Raw genomic sequence first — 20,475 nt, 5'->3', positions numbered from 1 at the left:
CCCAGTGGGTGCGCTGATGCGCCCCCACATGAGATAGAGATCAAGTCACATACCTCGGCTTTCAGTGAGATCGGCGGTCTTCTGCGTCAGCTCCCGAGCCTGGGAGTTGAAGGCGGCCGCTCGGAGGTTGTGGTAGTCCTGCAAGATGGACAGAAGACCGAAGTAAGAGAAAAAATAGCAAAGGCAAATCCACCAAGAAGTTCCAAGCCGCCTGCTCAGCAGCCGACTCGGAACTCAGGGACTACACCCAGTGGGTGCGCTGACGCGCCCCCACGAGAAAAGTCAAGGGCAAAATTGAGAATACTAACCCGGATGGCAGCCCGCGTGGCGAGGAATTCGTCGGTGAACTGCCTCAGCGCCGCAGCTTGGCCCTGGAGCCGGGTCCGGACGTCTTGCGCAGCGATGTTCACCACGGCTGTCCCTCCGCCTGGCGTCCACCCTGAGGTAGCGCTGGCCGCCTCCGCGTCTCGGGCCGACGAGCTGGAGCCCACGGCCGGCCGTGGCTCCGACGCCGCTTTCTGCGGCTCCGACGCGGCCTTCCCTGCGCGCCGGCTTGGCGGAACCCGGACCGCCACCTCGGCTCCCGCGGCCGGCTCGCCTTCCGCCGACTGTGCGGGCGCAGGCTCAGTCTGACCGCCTTGGGCCGCCCTAGTCTGAGGGGTCGGCCCCGGCGCCTCCCTCACGAAGATGACGTCGTCGCCGCTTCCGCCAGACCCGGCTGGGAACCGCTGGCTCCCCCCGGCGAGGGATCCGCATCCCCAGGCGCCATGGCGCGCAGGGGGGTGACCATCAAGGCCTCCCCTGCCGCCGCTTCGGCCTCGGCCTCTGCCTGGGCCTTGGCTGCAGCCTCGGCGAGCGCCTTTGCCGCCTCCTCGTCCCGAGCTGCCTGGGCGGCGGCTGCCTTCCGTGCCTCCGCCTCCCGCGCTTCCTGCTCCTCCCGCACCTCCCGCGCGTTCCTTTCTGTCGCCTCCAGGAGGGCGGCGCGGGGATCTACGCGGCGGGTGGTGCTCCCAGAGCCCCCTGGCGACTCGACAACGGAGCCGGCAGCCGCCCGCTCGAGTGACAGTGGAGCTCTGATCAAAGAAAAGAAGACAAAGGTTCAGAAGACCACCCAAGAAAGGAAAGAAGGAGAATACACAGAAAGAGAGAAAGCTTACGCTGACACAGCCTACGGCTGCTTCACCACTTTGCGGAAGCGAGCCGCCTTCGCGGCCGCCTCTTCCCGCGTGGTGGCTGCCGCCCCACCCCTCGGCTTCTTCGTCCGGCTACCGAACATGCCCTGGGTGGCGCGACGTTTTTGGCCTCTACCCCGAGCAGGCTGCGCGCCGGAGGAGCCCGCGCCGCGTCCGGAGGCTGGCTGGCGGGGCGGGACGACTTCGGCTTCGTCCTCATCTGGCCAATCGTCGAAGGTCGCGGAGAACTCGGCGCCGCCTGCTTCGCCGCCGGTTTGGCCACCAGCCGGCTCGGCGGCTTCCTCCATATGGACCGCCCCCAGATCGGGGTCCTCCTGGTCGTGCTCGGTCCGGTCGGGGGCGAAGCGGCGCTCCACGTCCGCCCCGCCGGCCGGCCGAAGCAGAGGATTCTGTCAAAAAGCGAGCCGACTGAGTTAGAGTCGGCCCAGATGAACTCGGCGACAAAGCTGAGAGAGAAAGAGAGAAAAAGAGAAGGGGAGCGTATCGTAGGCGGAGGATTGGCGCGGCAATATGGCTCCTTGCCGAATTGCCAGTCATCGGGAAGCTGGCAGTTGGCGAGGTAGTTCACCATGTCAGCCGCGTCGGCCTGCGGCATCTCCTTGGTACACATCCGGCTCGGATCGAGCTGGCCGCTCATCTGACAGATCAGATGAGGCCGGCTCTGGAGCGGGAGGACCCGGCGCGTGACGAACGCGGCCAGGAGGTCGGGCCCCGTCAGGCCCTCCGTTTGGACCATCACCCGCAGGCGAGCGATGGCGGCGTTTCCTCCCTGCGACAGCGTCACCGCCCGGAAGGACCACTGGGGCAGCCTCCCCGCCGGCGGGCCGGCTACGTAAGCCGGCAGGTTGACGTAGTCGCCCCGTGGAGCGATGTTCCGCACGTAGAAGTATGACTTCTGCCACTTCTTCACCGATTGGATCAGCGTGATGACGGGGAAGGGGTTGTCGGCGCCCGATCTCCGCGACGCGATGAAGGCACCAGTGTGGGCCGGCACGCCCTTGCTGCGCGTACCCAGCTTCGACTGGAAGAACTCCCCCCAGAGCTCAAGGGTGGGGAGGACGCCGAGATAGCCCTCGCACAGGGTGACAAAGGCCGACAGCAGCACCACCGCGTTGGGGGTGAGGTGGTGCGGCTGGAGCTGATAGAAGTCCAGCCAGGTGCGGAAGAAGGCGCTCACTGGCAGGTCGAAGCCGCGCAGGAAGTGCGAGCGGAAGACCACCCGCTCGCCATCCCGCGGCGCCGGCCTGATTTCTTTCTCCGGCGCGAGGCGGACCTCCACTTTGTCCGCACTGGGCAGACGCCGTGTGTCGCGGAGGTAGTCGATGTGGTCGTTGTGGACGATGGAGCCATCCCAATCCCCGCCAAGCTGCTCTACATGGGGAGGCATGGCGGAAGCTAGCATGGCGGCGGAGGAGCGTGCGAAGGAAGAGCGCAGCGGCGAGGCGTGTCGCAGGAACGAGCAAGGCAAGAAGACGGCGGAAGTAGGAGGAGCGTGCGAGGGCCTGCCGCCCTCCACCTCCCCCTACTTATAGCCTCACGCGGCCGAAGAGGCCGGACGTGGGGGGGGGGGACGTGGGATTAACTGCGCCCACTCCCCCCACGTCTCGCGTTTATTACGCATAAGTGCGAGCCGAAACTGCCGCACGGAATGTGCGGGCGGTTCCGGGATACAAAAGATCCGCGCCTGGGCTGGGGCGCGGACGTGGCGGGCCCCCTCTCTGCGGCAACGTCCCGTCTCGCGCGTGGGCTGGCAGGCTTTCCGGCTACGTGGCGCGCCATCGGCCCGCGGCCGGCCCGCGGCCCGGCGCACATGCCAGCGGGTTCCCGCCCTCCGACTCCAGAAGATTTCGGCTCAGGCGACGTGCCTGACCAAGGCCGGCTCCCAGCTGCCGGCTTGTCACGATGGGAAGCTGTTCGAGCTTCTCGAACCCTACTCCACCTCGAAGCCCGATCAGCTTCGGGGACTACTGTCGGAGTAAGTGGCCACGGGTAGCCAAACCGGCTACCCCTGGCTCTTCAGAAAATTTATCAGGCCTTTGGGCCTTCAAGCACTCCAAGCATTTGGGCCGCCTTCCCCGGCCGGCTACCACTAAAGCCGACTCCCGGAAGGCGACCCAGCCTCACCGACTCCAAGAAGCCGGCCAAGAAGAACGCCGACTCCTAGAAGCCGGCCGAGACCACAACCGCTCCTACATAACGACGACCTGACGGGGCATGGCCACAGTGCGGCCCACGACCCCCGAAGCCCGAGGCAGGCATGGCTACAGGAGGCCGTACGGGAGGGATGTCTCCCATGCGGCCCGACACTGTAGCCACGCCAGCCGCGACGTCATCCACGACCCCCTCCTGTATGGCCCAAGGACCGCGGGCCCCTTTAGCCAGAGAGAGGCGTGAAGGCGGCCCGGCTTTTCCTAGTCGGCCAGGAGCATAGCCGGCCTCCAGAAGCCGGCGACTCCCTTCCTCGAAGCAGGAGCCCCATTAAGGAGACAAGACGAGGTGAGGCAACAGTGATAGCCCCCGACGCGGATCACTGTAGCCACGCTTACCTCGACAAAGCCCTCATCATCAGAGGCGCGGCTACAGTAAGCAGCCGCCGACAAGACCCTAGGCGGTGGGGCCGGCCTGTCGACCGAGTAGCCGGCAGCCGGCGGGACCCACCAGCCGGCGGAGAAGCCGGTAGGCGTAGACACTGACGGCTGGGGCCAGTTCCCAGTCGGATTACCATTGTACCCCCGGGGGGTAGGCCTATATAAACCCCCCGGAGCACCCATGCAAAGGGTTCACACCCAAGCATAGTTGGCACCTCTGCATGTTTGGCTCCCAAGCATAGCACACGCACACACACCATAGATAGAGAGAAGCAAGAGCTAGCCTTGTTCTTCTTCTCCCTTGATCCCAACAGCTCTAGGAGCGATTGTAGCTACTCTTTATCGAGCTAGTGATCATGCGGAGACCCCGCAGAGCAGGACTAGTGGTGTTATCTCCTCGGAGAGCCCCGAACCTGGGTAAGATTCGCCGGCGTGCATGTCTTCGCCTCATCCCGTTTCCAGGCACCGGCGACGTTTTATTGGCTCCCACAATGATAAGCCATCCTTTGGCATATGTCGCACCAACCACCCGACAAACTCCAACCAACGTCTTTGCCTAAGGTTCAAATCTGGTTGGGTGAAGATATACTTGAGACTCTGGTGATCGGTGTAAATCTCGCAACGTTTACCAAGAAGGTAATGTCGCCATGTCTTAAGAGCATAGACTATGGCTGCGAGCTCTAGTTCATGTGTAGGATAATTCTCCTCATGTGGATGCAACTGTCAAGATGCATAGGCAATCACATGACGATCCTGCATAAGAATGCAACCTAGTCCCTGTCGTGAGGCGTCGCAGTAGATAACAAAGTCTTTAGTGAAATCCGGTGGCACAAGTATGGGGGCAGAAGTCAGGCGTCTTTTCAGTTCCTGAAAACTATATTCGCACTATGGGGACCACTCAAACTTTTTATCCTTCTTAAGAAGTTCCGTGAGGGGTTTGGCTACTTTGGAGAAGTTTTCAACGAAATGGCGACAATAATTGGCTAGACCAAGGAAACTCCTAACTTGTTTAACTGTTTCAGGTGGAGTCCAATCAAGAACGGCCTGAACTCTCTCAGGATCGACATCAATGCCCTTACCAGAGATCACGTGGCCTAGGTAGGTCACTTCTGGCAACCAAAATTCGCACTTGGAGAACTTGGCGTAAAGGCGGTGCTCTCTGAGTTTTTCTAACACAAGTCTAAGATGTTCGGCATGCTCTTCCTCGTTCTTTGAGTAAATAAGGATATCATCGAGGTAAACCACGATGAACTTATCTAAGTACTCCATGAAGATCGAGTTCATCAAGCGGGAGAATGTGGCTGGAGCATTGGTTAGACCGAAAGACATGACGGTGTACTCGTACTGGCCATAACGAGTGACAAAAGCCGTCTTAGGAATGTCCCCGTTTCTAATCTTGATTTGATGGTAGCCTAACCTCAAATCCATCTTGGAAAAGACTAAGGATCCAGTGAGCTGATCATACAGGTCGTTGATCCTGGGGAGCGGATACTTGTTCTTTATCGTGACCAAATTAACGGGACGATAATCTACAACCATCTGGTCCGTACCATCCTTCTTCTTGACGAAGAGGACGGGGCAAGCCCAGGGAGAAGAACTAGGACGGATGAAACCCTTTTGCAAGGACTCATCAAGTTGTTTCTTAAGCTCAGCTAGTTCTAAAGGTGCCATCTTGTAAGGTGTCCTAGAGATTGGGGCGGTTCCTGGGATAAGATCTATGACAAACTCTACATCTCTGTCAGGTGGAATACCTGGCAGTTCCTCTGGAAAGACATCCGGAATGTCACGGACTACCGGGATATCTTCAAGGTCTGGAAGAGGACTGGCATTAAGAGAATAGAGTTGACGCTTTGCAACTCTGGTGGAGACAGTGACTAACTTGCCAGATGGGTGTGTGAGTTGAACAGACCTGGTGTAACAATCAATCTTGGCATGATGAGCTGTCATCCAGTCCATACCCAAGATGATGTTAATATCTGTAGACTTGAGGGCTATAAGTGAGGCAAGGAATACAAGTCTGTCAACAAGGATTTCATTACCATGGCTTATTCTGGTAGTTTGCCATCTAGACCCTGGAGTTTGGATTTCAAGTGGAGTTGGCATATCACAAAATGACATGTCGTGCAAATGAGCATAGCCTTCAGAGATGAAGGAGTGAGATGCTCCAGTATCGAATAGAACCGAAGCTGGATGGCAATTGACAAGGAGTGTACCAAGAATGACATCTGGATCATCATGAGCGTCTTTAGCTGAGGCGTGATGCACACGTCCACGCTCAGTGGGAGCTGACTTGACACTGATCATCTTGCGTGATGGCTTACCACTGCCAACAGACTTCTCAGGCAGGGGTGGGGCATAGTTAGTTTGAGAGCAGTCACGTGCATAGTGTCCTGGCTTCCCGCATGTGAAGCAAGTCCCTGAAGTTGGATGTGGACCCGCATTGACAAGCGGTCTACCAATAGGCCTGGGTGGAGCATACTGCTGAACTGGGTGAGGCGCCACATAAGATGGCCTCGGTGCATATCCAGGTGGAAGAGCGGAGTTCGGAACCCAAATCCAGCGCTTATGAGAAGTAGAACCAGAGGAAGGAACCAAATCACGGGTGTGCTTACGAGACTCCTCGTAGGTGAGCTGAGCTGTCTCCGCATTAATGGCCTTGTTCACAAGAGCCTGGAATGTACTGCAATGGTGCAAGTGGAGATCACGACGCAACTTGGGCTTGAGACCCTTCCGGAACCTAGCCTGCTTCTTAGCGTCCGTGGACACTTCTTCTATAGCATAGCGGGCGAGGTTCTCAAACTCTCTACTGTAAGCATCAACAGCCATCTTACCCTGGGTGAAACTACAGAACTCTTCTCTCTTGCGGTCAATGAGAGCCTGAGGAATGTGATGCTCGCAAAAAGCCTCAGTGAAATCTCTCCAGGTCGGTATCTGGCCAGCTGGAAGCATAGCCTCATAGTTCTGCCACCAAAGACTAGCAGGACCTTCCAGGTGATATGCAGCATAGGTGACCTTGTCACCTTCAGCTACGTTCGCAGAATGCAGCTTGTGTGTGATACTACGGAGCCAGTCATCTGCATCGAGTGGCTCAATGGAATGATGGAAGGTAGGTGGTTTCAGACCAATGAAATCATAGAGGGTCGCTGACTCTTTGCACTGGGGTGCGGTGTTCTCCTCGATACGTGCTAACAAGCGGTTAGACTCATGCTTGTTCCTCTCCATCTCTAACATAAACTCTGCCAACGAAGGCTGGTCGGAAGGATCCTCCTCATCCCTACCACCTCCGTGGTTCAGGCAACGAGCAACAGAACTTTGGTTAACTGACGACATCCTGAGAAGCGGAACCAAGGACGAGGTCAACAACAACTATAGGATGCAACATGTAGCACAAGGAAATTTAGTATCTCTCAAGCTCCTAGGACAATTCCGGCGGCATAACGGCAGTAAAATGCTCAAAATGAGACATTCTGCAAAGGACGGGGTAGCACCATACTCAACATCATCACTCAAGGTTCTGAGATATTACTAAACAGGCTACACCGGAGGTACTCGAACTGGGATATGACTCTGATCAACCAATCCTAAGAGACTACGGAGTAGTAACACGTGATCCTGATAGACAGAAGAGAAAGCCTAGTTCCTTAACCCCGTAGGAAAGATAGGATGACTCAGATCAGAAGAGCATGAGGTAAAAGAAGTAAAAAGAGCCTTACGTTCCCTTCCACAATCAATTCCCTTACATAACTAAAGAATTTCTAGACTCAACTTCGACCAGGTTGGCTTGGAAATCCTACAGGCAGTCAGGCTCTGATACCAAAGCTGTCGGGACCCCAATTCGAAGTCACACCGGTCTAGCATGTAACACCTCATATCACTTTGCGGCCTCACGCACGGTATTCCCACGGGTGTCTCCTTACCATGGCCCGGGACCGTTTGCGCCTTTTGGCTCACGTATATGATAGTGTCGCTAGCATCCATATGACAGAGAACCCGGGCCGACATGACTAGTTGTGAACCCAAAGTGGCACTAACTTACGGGGACAGGCATACATGAAACAACATCGAGCATGTCGGTCAGCAGCGTGTGAATCCGGGCTGTAGCACTGGGCTAACATGACTCCGGGAACCCGGACTGTAGCAGGCTAGGCAGGACTCCGGATGTCACCGCGTGACATTTCCCCGAAGGGACAGACACAGGAACGAACTGAATCACATGCCTGCCAGTCTAAGTGTTCCGAAGCAGTAGTGCTGGGCTAGCAGGACTCCGGTAAACCGGGCTGTAGCAGACTACCATGGCTCGGTGGAAGCACTAGACTACATTTCCCCATAAGAGAGGCTACCAAGGATAGACAACTAGGTTGTCGGATCCCACACATAGCAATACACGTTACACGTACGCATAACATGCAAGTATGTGCTGTACAACATGGCATCACAACATAACGCAAACTCATATAGATAAAAGGCCCAGAAGAGCCACATAGCATTAAGTACAAACAGGGGTCACATGACCCATCATTTAGAGCATACAAGCAACGGAAGCATTACATGTCTGAGTACAGACAACTACAAAAGAAAAGGGCGAGAAGCCTGACTATCTACAAGCCCCTCCCAAGGGTACAAGATCGTAGCTGAGGTACAAGCTACTCGTCGAAGTCCAAGCGGAACTACTAGTAAGACTGAAGTCTCCGCTGCAGAAACATAAATAAAGCAACATGAGTACAAAGGTACTCAGCAAGACTTACATCAGATCCTATCATACATGCATTTGTATCAAGAAGGTAGTGTGGGGTTTAGTTGCAGCAAGCCAGCTTTGACTCAGTGGCTATCCTGTTCTACGACTACGAGAAACTTCTTTGAGGTAAGAAGGCGCACACGAGTCCACTAGTCACCACCTCAATACACCACTATGGATTCATTCCCGTCTCCCTACGAGAAGCCATCCATAGCACTCACACTTATCTTGAGCATTTTAGGGTATCCACTTCAAGTTGTAAATGTACCACGTAAGCATCCAAGAAGTCCATAACCGAGGACACGGCTATTCGAATAGATCATGATAACCCTGCAAGGGTGTACTGCTCACACACGCTCTCACCACTTACCGCCATGTACACGTCATGTACCTCGGCAACCTTCAAGCGGAAGCCTGGCGAGGGTGTCGGCCACGACCTGACTAACCACACAAGACTCTAGTCCAGGTTTATCGCCTATTCGGGTTCCATCCGCAAGGAGATCCGGCCGGGGTGTCGCTCACGGCCCCAAACGATGTGTGCAGGGTTCCCGAGCCCACCATCCGGGTGCCACTCGGTACACCGGGCCACGTGTGCCTAGTCTGTACCAAGCCCACCCTGCCGGGTGCCACTCGGTAGAAAAATAGCACTACCTACAAACACCAGAAACTAGTTGCAACTCCTGGACAGAGATCAAGTTGGTTAATAAGTCGAGAGGGGTCGAGTTACCAGAACCCAATGTGTGGTAGTAGCTAGTCATTGGACAACATACATAGAACTCAGTGCTTAAGGACGGTTTCAGTGAGACAACCCACCATGTACTCCTACATGGCCTCTCACCGCTACCTTTACCAAATCGTGTTCATACACTTAACTGTCAGCACCAGAACATATCGTAACACTCCAATTCATTCCCAATGAATCAGACCTGACACAACTCTAAGCAATAGCAGGCATGGCATGGTAGGAACACAACATGGCTCAATCAACTCCTACACATGCTAGTGGGTTTCAACTATTTACTGTGGCAATGACAGGTCATGCAGAGGAATGGGTTCAACTACCGCAGCATAAGGTAGCAGTTGAATCGTTGTTGTCCTAATGCAGTAAAAGAGAGCAGGAGCGAGAGAGTAGGATTGTATCGGAATGAACAAGGGGGTTTGCTTGCCTGGTAGATCAACATGGTGGCACTGCTCCTCAGACAGGTACTCTGGAACACTCTCCGGAGCAGGACCTATCGAGAAGGAACGGTGTCGAAAATCAAAACACAATCATATGCAACAATATGATGCATGAATATGGCATGAAAATGCGATGTGTTTTGAGCCAATGCTTTTAGCATTCAACTTGGAAGAGATCCATTTGAACCAAAGGTTCAAATGCAACTCTAATATAAGTCCCTTTAAATGCCATAAGTGTGTTTTCATATATACAACATGTATAGGTTGGTTTGTCATGCATGAAAATGGCACAGATTGATAGATTGGATTTTTCTGATTATTTTTCATATATAAATTATTTAAATCTGAGCTACGGTTGAATTTCTATGAATTTTTGAAGTTCATATCATTTTTTGGAATTTCCTGATTAATTTAAATCCAGAAAATGAATAACTGCATCAGCATGACGGTGGCATGACGTCAGTGAGTCAACCACGGCTGACCAGGTCAAACCTGACGTGTGGGGTCCACACGTCAGTGACACGGGGTTAAACAGGGGGTTAGTTTATCCTAATTACAGTGTTAGTGGCGCTAGGGCCCACTGGTTAGTGTCAGGGGTTGGTTTAGGTGGTGATTAGCACTAAGCTAATCACCTGACAGGCCGGACCCACGTGGCAGGACTCAGGCGACGGGGCTCGTCGCCGGCGACCACTGGCCACGGCGGAGTCCCCACTGGAAGCCACGGGAGCGGCGGCTGGGGGCACCAGGGGGTTGCCCGCGCTCCCGCGCATCCAGGGGAGCCAGCGAGAGGCAGCGGGGGCGGCGGAGCTCGCCGGAGCAGAACTCGCGGCGGCGGCCGGAGCATAGCCAAGTGCACACGGGTGCTGTAGGGCACGTCAGGAGCTGCGGGCGGCGGTGTTGGCCTTCTGGGAGGCTGCAGAGCGCGGTGGCAGGTGCAGGCGCGGGCTGCGGTGCCTCTGGCCACGACGGGGAGGTACCACGGCGGCGCGACTGCTCGGGTCCGGCGGCTAGCGTGGCTACGGCACAAAATCGAGCACGGGGAAGGAGTGGAAGCGGAGGAGAGCTCACGGCGGTCTCGATGGCGTCGTGCGCGAGCTCGGGGAAGCACTGGTGTGGCCGGAATGTCGTTGGCGATCTCGGGCAGCCGGAGGCGAAGATGGCGATGGCGACGGCTCCATGGGGCGCTCCGGCTTGCGTGGCTCGGCGGAGGTCTTCAGAGCGAGGAGACGGAGCTCCTGGGCGTGCCGGAGAGGCGAGGGGGTGGCGGTGGCTACGGCAACGGTGGCCGGTGGCGACGGCAGCGCTCGGCCGTGAGAGAGAGAGTGAGGGGGAAGAGAGAATGGGCACGGGAGAGCGCGAGAGAGGTGCGGGGCGGCGCGTGGCGTCGTTCGGGCGATCCAGGCGACGAGGGGAGAAGCAGGAGGTGGCGCGCATGCGCGCGGGCGGCGAGCGCGTGCCCCTGTCCTCCTGGCGCGAGGAAGGGGACGACTGGCACTGCCAGCTGGCTGGGCCGGCCTGCTGGGCCGCTGGGCCGGGCCAGGTAAGTTTCTCCCTTTTTCTAGTTTGTTTCTGTTTTCTAATTTTCTGACATTTGTTTGATTTAGTAGAAATACTAAACCATTTTATTTACTTCTGTCAATTTTTGTAGGAACTAGTTGGATTGCTCCAAAACTCCTCACCAATTAACAGAATTTTTGGACATATATTATATATAGCAAATATATATCCAAAGCAAATAATTATGCATTAATTCCAAATGGCCAAAATAAATACTTATGAGCTCCTGAAAATATTGGTTTGATTTGTATCTCTGTCCAATATTTTCAGAGAGTAACATGAACATTTTCTTGGACCTTTTTGGAGCAATTTTTATCTGGGTCATTTCTAGAAATGATTTCTGAGGGTTTCACAAATCCCCATTTCAATTTAAAACTGAATTTAAACATGATGCTCACAAGAAGGCTAGCCTAGGTCATACCAGAACTAGGGATGTGACAGTTCATAAGAACGGAGTAACGCTTTAAGCAAGATGACATGATGTAGAGGGATAAACTCATGCAATATGATATAAACCCCATCTTTTTATCCTCGATGGCAACAATACAATACATGTCGTTTCCCCTACTGTCACTGGGATCGAGCACCGCAAGATTGAACCCAAAGCTAAGCACTTCTCCCATTGCAAGAAAGATCAATCTAGTAGGCCAAACCAAACTGATAATTTGAAGAGACTTGCAAAGATAACCAATCATACATAAAAGAATTCAGAGAAGATTCAAATATTGTTCATAGATAATCTGGATCATAAACCCAGAATTCATCGGATCTCGACAAACACACCGCAAAAGAAGATTACATCGAATAGATCTCCAAGAGAATCGAGGAGCACTTTGTATTGAGATCCAAAGAGAGAGAAGAAGGCATCTTGCTAATAACTATGGACCTGAAGGTCTGAGGTAAACTACTCACACATCATCGGAGAGGCTATGGTGTTGATGTAGAAGCCCTCCGTGATCAATGCCCCCTCCGGCAGGACGCTGAAAAAGGCCTCAAGATGGGATCTCACGGGTACAGAAGGTTGCGGCGGTGGAATTAGGTTTTCGTGGTGCTCTTCGATGGTTTGGGGGTACGTAGGTATATATAGGAGGAACAAGTAGGTCGGTGGAGCCACGAGGGGCCCACGAGGGTGGAGGGCGCGCCCAGGGGGTAGGCGCGCCCCCTGCCTCGTGGCTTCCTCGTCGGATGCTTGACATCCACTCCAAGTCCTCTAGATCACGTTTGTTCCAAAATTCACGTTCCCGAAGGTTTCATTCCGTTTGGACTCCGTTTGATATTCTTTTTCTGCGGAACACTGAAATAGGCAAAAAAACAACAATTTCGGCTGGGCCTCCGGTTAATAGGTTAGTCCCAAAAATAATATAAAAGTGTATAAATAAGCCCATTAAACATCCAAAACAGAATATATAATAGCATGGAACAATCAAATATTATAGATACATTGGAGACGTATCAAGCGCAGCTTGCTTGCCCCGCAGGGTTGCCTCAGGGCGAGAGTGGCTACGCGCGTACGGGTGTGTAAGGGTCCGAATTAGCCAACCCTTTTTTCTGGTTGGCTTGGGCCTCCTTTAATAGATTATGGGGTTAACACAGTGGCAAATCAGTCATTGCATACTGATTAGATAGCAAATAATGCTATCATACCTAACTCTGCAGGCTGACAGAGCGCATTAAATGCGCCGCTAAACGTCACATCACAGCTCGCCCGGCAGGCCCTGCTGGGCTGTTTTGCCAGCTTTGCGCCTGCTTGCTTGACACATCTTAGGACGGGTGTCGCTTGGAGGTATTTTATGTAGGAAGTGGCTACCATGTGGCAAATAGTAGCCACTTAGTCACTTTGGAGCTTGACACCGCACTGATCGATGTCGCGCGTTGTGATGAGGTGGTGCGGTGGAGTGGTTTTGCCTCCGTAAGCTGTAAGTGCATCTAGTGCCACCCTTAGTTGGTTTTGGAGTATTGACGACAAACTTGGTTGAGGGACTAATGTGTTTGTGAGAATTGCAGGATAACACAGGTAGTAGTCCCATATTGATTCGGTTTACCTACCAGAGATGACCCCTGAAAATGTGTGAAGACATTGAAGACAATGGTGGTCTGTGAAGATATTCACGGTGAAGATTATGACATGAGAAGACATTCACATGAAGACTATGGAGTACGAAGACATAGTTATTTCGTAGTTTCCTTTTCTTCTTTGTTGAGTCGTAGGAACCACCGTACTATTATGTGGGGTCCAAGTAAACAAAGTCAGAGTGACTGATGTGATGCTCAACCAAATCCTATGTCTTCGAGCGAAGACAATGAGAGCAAATCTTATCCAGAGCTGGATGAGTCAGCTTTACTTGTAGCCCAAATCAAGCTGTCGCGTGTGTTTGAAATCTGACCGTTGGACACGTGTCAGTTCCTTAGTGACCCAGGGTCATTTCGGAAAAATCAGGTCGGGTTGCCTCTTGGCTATAAATAGCCCACCCCTACACCATAAATTGGTGGCTGCTCAGAGTTAGTGCACGGCTTTTGTCGTTTGAGAGCAACCCACCTCCGAAGCATTTGAGAGAGAGAGATCCTTGCGAGGACAAAGCCCAAAACACCCAGAGCCAAAGAGCGTTTGGCATCACTGTAGTCTTTCTGTCCGCGTGATCTGAAGACTTGTTACACTTGAGGACTGTGAATCCTCCAGCCAGTTAGGCGTCACGTTCTGAGCATCCAAGAGCCATTGTGGATTGCCGGTGAACGGAGTCTTTGAAGGTTTGGAAGTCTACCTTGAAGACTTACCAGAGTGATTGGGTGAGGACTGTGTGTTCTTAGCTCAAGGGGAATAAGGTGAAGACGCGGTCTTCTGAGTTAAATCTCAGCCTCCATAACCAGACGTACAGTTGTCACAGCAACTGGAACTGGTCTACCAAATCCTTGTCCTCACCGAGCAACTGGTTCTATCCTTCTCATCTCCTTACTTCACAATTTATCTTCGTGAAGTCATTGCCTGCTTGCATGATCTGATTGTCTTCACTGTGTGAAGACTGTTGTTATTGTTGTTGTTGTTGTTGTTGTTGTTGTTGTTGTTGTTGTTGTTGTTGTTGTTTGGCTTCATACTATCTCCCATCCTGATCCATACTACCTCGCTGTTGATAGTCTTCGTACTTTTACTTCATTGCTTACTTGACTATGGCTTGGCTAGTGTAGCCCACCTTCCGCTACATATCAATAGGTTCATTTCTACTGTTTGTCTTCAAAGCCTCCGTGTTTTGAAGACTTTCATAAAAATCGCCTATTCACCCCGCCCTCTAGTCGATAACTAGCACTTTCAATTGGTATCAGAGCAAGGTGCTTCCTTGTTCTGTGTGATTCGGTTTAACCACCTGGAGTTTTAGCTATGTCGACTGCAGGGATAATCAAGGTCTCCACTGCGTGCCCCGTCTTCGATGGCATTGATTACCCCTACTGGAAGAATAAGATGCGTATGCATATTGAAGCCATTGACGTCGACCTCTCGTATGTCGTCAAGAACAGCGTTCTCAAGGTCGGTGAAGGTGTCACCGCTGCTGATGTTAAGAGGTTCATTCAACTGGACTCGACCGCCAAGAACATCATCTGTGGTCATCTGACCAAAGGACAGTATGGCTGTGTGAGTGCTCTGGAAACTGCGAAGCTAGTCTGGGACTGGCTCTCCAAGGTCAATGAAGGCGTCTCAACCCAGAGAGACTCAAGGATTGATGTTCTTCGCAACCTCTTCAACCGCTTCAAGACAAATGACAATGAGAATGTCTAGCTCACGCTTGATCGCCTCACTGATATCACAAATGAGCTTCGCGCACTTGGCGCCACTGAGATCACCAAGCACGAAATCGTCAAGAAGCTTCTGAGATCACTTGACAGCTCATTCGACACCCTGGCCCTGATGATTCAAGAATGCCCTGAATTCAAGACTCTCGATCCGTCTGACATACTTTAGAGGCTCAACACACATGAGTTCCAGTTATCTGATAAAAAAGATATCTATGGTCCCAACTATGGCCGAACTCACGCTTTGAAGGCAAAGGTTGTTTCCTCATCTTAAGAAGAATCTGGCTGCAGTTCTGAGGATCCTGAAGACATTGGAAAGGAGCTTTCTATGCTTGTGAAGAAGTTCCAGAAGTTCACCAAGAAGAAAGGCTCCAGAAAGTCTTCAAGATCCAGCTCAAGAAATGATGAAGCTTTCACTCGTGATCACAAGAAGAGAACATGCCACAAATGCAAGAAACCTGGTCACTACATCTCTGAGTGTCCACAGTGGAACAATGAGACCAAGAAGAAGAACAAGAGCAAGGAATATGATTCTGATGACAAGAAGAAGAAGAAGAAATCCTCAAAGTCTTCTTCGAAGTCTTCGTCAAAGTCTTCATCACACAAGAAGAGCTCATCAAGCAAGGCTCGTGCGTTTGTTGGCAAGGAGATGGATTCAGAGGAGGAGTCTGCTTCTGAGGAGGCGGAGGTGGAGTCTGAGGAGGAGTCCAATTTAGGCGTGGCTGTCGGCGTTCTGGGAACGGGGGTCCCCAGACATGCCTGCCTGCGGCCCACGGCGTGGCTATGCTAGCAGGCCGTACGGCCCATGTTCATCAACAAGGCGTTCAAGACCCTCGCGAGGGGCCAAGCCTCGCAGGGCGGACGACGCAAGACCTCCTCCGGAGCGGCCTCTGATACGTCTCTGTCGTATCTACTTTTCCAAACACTTTTGCCCTTGTTTTGGACTCTAACTTGCATGATTTGAATGGAATTAACCCGGACTGACGCTGTTTTCAGCAGAATTGCGATGGTGTTATTTATGTGCAGAAACAAAAGTTCTCGGAATGACTTGAAACTCCACGGAACTTATTTTTGGAAAATAATAAAAATACTGGAAGAAGAATCCACGTCAGGGGGGCCTCCACCTGTCCACGAGGGTGGGGGGCGCGCCTGCCCCCCTGGGCACGCCCCTGCCTCGTGGGCCCCCTGACACTCCACCGACCTCAATTCCAACTCCATATATTCGTGTTCGGGGAGAAAAAAATCAGAGAGAAGGATTCATCGCGTTTTACGATACGAAGCCGCCGCCAAGCCCTAAAACCTCTCGGGAGGGCTGATCTGGAGTCCGTTCGGGGCTCCGGAGAGGGGAATCCGTCGCCGTCGTCATCATCAACTATCCTCCATCACCAATTCAATGATGCTCACCGCCGCGCGTGAGTAATTCCATCGTAGGCTTGCTGGACGGTGATGGGTTGGATGAGATTTATCATGTAATCGACTTAGTTTTGTTAGGGTTTGATCCCTCGTATCCACTATGTTCTGAAATTGATGTTGCTATGACTTTGCTATGCTTAATGCTTGTCACTAGGGCCCGAATGCCATGATTTCAGATCTGAACCTATTATGTTGTAACATCCCAAAATTCTAAATTTTGGAATGTTATAGTTCATAGATAGATTTGATTGTTTGTTGGATTGTTGTGTGATTGATTGACTGAAAGTGAGTGAAATTCGAAATCTTTTGAAAGTTAAATGAGAGGGAATAAAAGGACTTTCCCAAACTTTCATTTTGCTTTTATGATCTCCATGAATTGAAATTCTTTTCACCACAAAACCCTGGAGAGAAGATGACATGACTTCTTCCACTTATTTAAATGACAAGGGGTGTTGAAAATAATTGAATTTCATCTGTGAATATTTCCAATTCTGAAACTTTATGCAACTCAATGATTTTCACGAGCGAAGATAAAATGACTTCTTCAAAACATATGAAATATGAGTTGGGAGTTTCAAAGGATCAAATTCAAGTCCTTTTGGAAATTATTTTTAATTTGGAATTATTTGGGTTTTATTCAAATTATTTTTCTCCAAAATAAGAATATACAGAAAATAGGGTAACATGATTCCCTACATCAGAAAATTGGAGAGAAATAAATTTGAAATCATTTTGGTATTTTTAAAATGATTTTTATTGGATTTTATTAAGGCAGTAGCACTCTCTGCTTTATGTAAATTTGTGAGGATTTTAATTGACTTGACAAAAATGTCCATGTTGTTGGAAATCTTTTCCTGAAAATTTTGATATATTATATGCCTATATAATATTCTTATTTTATTATGTTTTATTATTCTTGTTTTGTTTAAAAAAAATCCTCTGGACCGACCGGACCGGGCCGGCCCAGTTCGCCAGGCCACGGCTCAGCCGGCCCACGCCGCTCGTCCCCGAGCCCCGAGCGGGACTCCTCCCGCCGCACCGCCTCGGCGTCCGTGCCCCAGCCGGACACCGCCGCCGCCTTGCCCTGCCCCCTCCTCCACGCCACCTTGCCCCCTCCCCTCCTATAAAGGGCGCCGCCCTGGGCCCCTCTCTCTCCTCCTCCCCTGCCGCGCCGCCGCCGCAGATCGCCGCGCCGCCGCCACTACTGCCGCAGCCCGCGCCGCTGCCCCGCACCACCGCCCGCGCTGCCTCTCGCCGGAGCCGCCGTCAGCACCCGCGCCCGACGTCGCCGCCGTCCGCCTCGCCGCCGGAGTAGTCGCCGCCCCGGTCTTTTCTCTTGAACCGGAGATAAACCAAACCCGTTCCGAACGGTTTATTTTAAGGTTCGGTTTTTGTTTAGAAACCCGTTTTTTTATTATTTTAGTTATTTAACGAACGTTTTTTGTTTAGTTAGTTTTAGTGAACGTTTTCGTTCTGTAGATCTGTGTAGCGAACGTTCGCTATTTAGTCTTTTTCTTTTATTTTAGTTTTTCGCCAGGGACCTATCTGTGATGATTTATTTTACAGTCTAGCCCCTGATTTTCAAACAATCACAACTTTTTACTCGTTTATCCAAATCCAACGAAACCAACGCCCACTTCTTTGTTATGATCCCCTCTATCCAGTAAAACAACTTAAGCATGTTTTTGAAAGTTTTAACTTTTGAATTAGACCAGATTTGAATTCAAACTTCGTTTGATCGTAATTTGAGTTCCGTAGCTCTATTGGAGTTGATTCTTTTTGCAAATCGAAGCTCTTGACCTAAAATTTCTGATAAGGCCAAATTCATATAATTTTGGTACTGTTAGAAATTGTTTTATGTTGCAAGAGTTATTTTTTTGGTTTTGATGTTTTTCGAATCGTCTTCTTCGTTCTTCCCGATCTTTCGAGTGATTGCTCATGTATGGTTACCATTGCTTGCTTACGATAGATTGACCGGAGTGTGACGAGTAGATCTATCAAGAGTTTTGAGTGCGAGTCATCTTCATCAACATTGCAGGCAAGTTCACACTTTGATCATATCCCTTTCATACCCAGTTTTTATGCATTAGCTTCAATCCTCAAACATTGCATGGTTAGGATCTAATTAAATTGTGGGTATTGGGAAGTAGTTGAGGTAGTACCTATTACCTGTTTTATTTATCAAACCCTTGGGAGTTACTTCTACGGTTGCTTATATTGCTATGCTATGCTCGTAGACGTGGATTGGATTTGAGTGAATTTCCATGACAGATGTGAGGTTGTTAATTAATGGTTCAACTTAAGGTGGCTACTTAAATAAACATCTGGGTGGATTGAGGCACCTGGAGAACCCAGTGTTGCCTGTATTTTTGGATATCCCGGAGTACCCGTGTGATCATCCTATGGACCGCCACCCAGACTCAAAGGGATCATAAGATTATTCATGCTAGAAACTTCCGTGTGCAGCCACAAGCTATTATGGGCTCTAGCATAGTTGAGTATGTTGCATGACCTCTTCCAGTGGTAGGCTAGCAGATGTGGGGGGTGTAGGTGGTACTGTCTACCCAGGGTTAGAGTTAATGCTTCTGAAAGATTGTGTCTCGGTCATCCGTTTCTCAAACATCATGTAGTGCGAGAATCAAGGAGAGGCGATCGAGTCTTGTGGGGAAAAGTGCACAAACCTCTGCAGAGTGTACAAACTAATCATGATTACCCGTGTCCCCGGTTATGGACAACTTGAGTATCTAGTGCCTGGATTATCATGTGTATCTCATCATGTTACTTAAGTGAAATTTGATTGGGTTTAATCACGTGCTTAATTGGGATTGAGTTGGAGGTACCTTCTCAATGTTTCACAACCACCATGATAGTTAAATAAAATTTATTCCTTTGCAGTAGGGAAAATTTGGCTTTTCGCAAAAACATTATAACCATAGAGCTTTTCCACCAGCCATATATGCATGTAGAGATAGCCTTTGTTCATCATTTCTCTATGGTGTGTATTTGCCAGCATATTCCATGTGCTGACCCGTTTTCGGGCTGCAACGTTTCATGTTGCAGGATTCTTACGATGAGTAAGTGATACGTTAGGGTTACGATTTCTACACTCAACTTTGCCGTTGGTGTTGATGGGAATCCACAACCTTGTTACTTCCGCTATTTGGATTGAGGTAATAGTATTTACATTACTATATACATGTGATTTACCTCTGTTATAAATCCTCGAGTACTGTGTGTGTCAGCAAACCGATCCAGGGATGACACTTAAGCACAGAGACTTGATCCATTCGGGTTGGGTCGCTACATATGTTTTCATGAATATATGTGAGTTCTTGATCCTATCTTGCAAGTCTATAGTCACCTACTATGTGTTATGATCCGGCAACCCCGAAGTGACAATAATTGGGACCACTCCCGGTGATGACCGTAGTTTGAGGAGTTCATGTATTCACTATGTGTTAATGCTTTGGTCCGGTACTCTCTAAAAAGGAGGCATTAATATCCCTTAGTTTCCGTTAGGACCCCGCTGCCACGGGAGGGTAGGACAAAAGATGTCATGCAAGTTCTTTTCCATAAGCGCGTATGACTATATTCGGAATACATGCCTACATTATATTGATGAATTGCAGCTAGTTCTGTGTCACCCTATGTTATGATTGTTACACGATGAACCGCATCCGGCATAATTCTCCATCACCGATCCAATGCCTACGAGCTTTTCACATATTATTCTTCGCTTATTTACTTTTCCGTTGCTACTGTTACAATCACTACAAAACCCAAAAATATTACTTTTGCTACCGTTACCGTTATTTCCATATTACTTTGCTACTAAATACTTTGCTGCAGATACTAAGTTATCCAGGTGTGGTTGAATTGACAACTCAACTGCTAATACTTGAGAATATTCTTTGGCTCCCCTTGTGTCAAATCAATAAATTTGGGTTGAATACTCTACCCTCGAAAACTGTTGCGATCCCCTATACTTGTGGGTTATCAAGACTATTTTCTGGCGCTGTTGGCGGGGAGC

Source organism: Triticum aestivum, chromosome 5D (genome assembly GCF_018294505.1).
Source record: "Triticum aestivum cultivar Chinese Spring chromosome 5D, IWGSC CS RefSeq v2.1, whole genome shotgun sequence".
NCBI classification, from domain to species: Eukaryota; Viridiplantae; Streptophyta; class Magnoliopsida; order Poales; family Poaceae; genus Triticum; species Triticum aestivum.
Note: the sequence above shows the minus strand (reverse complement) of the source record.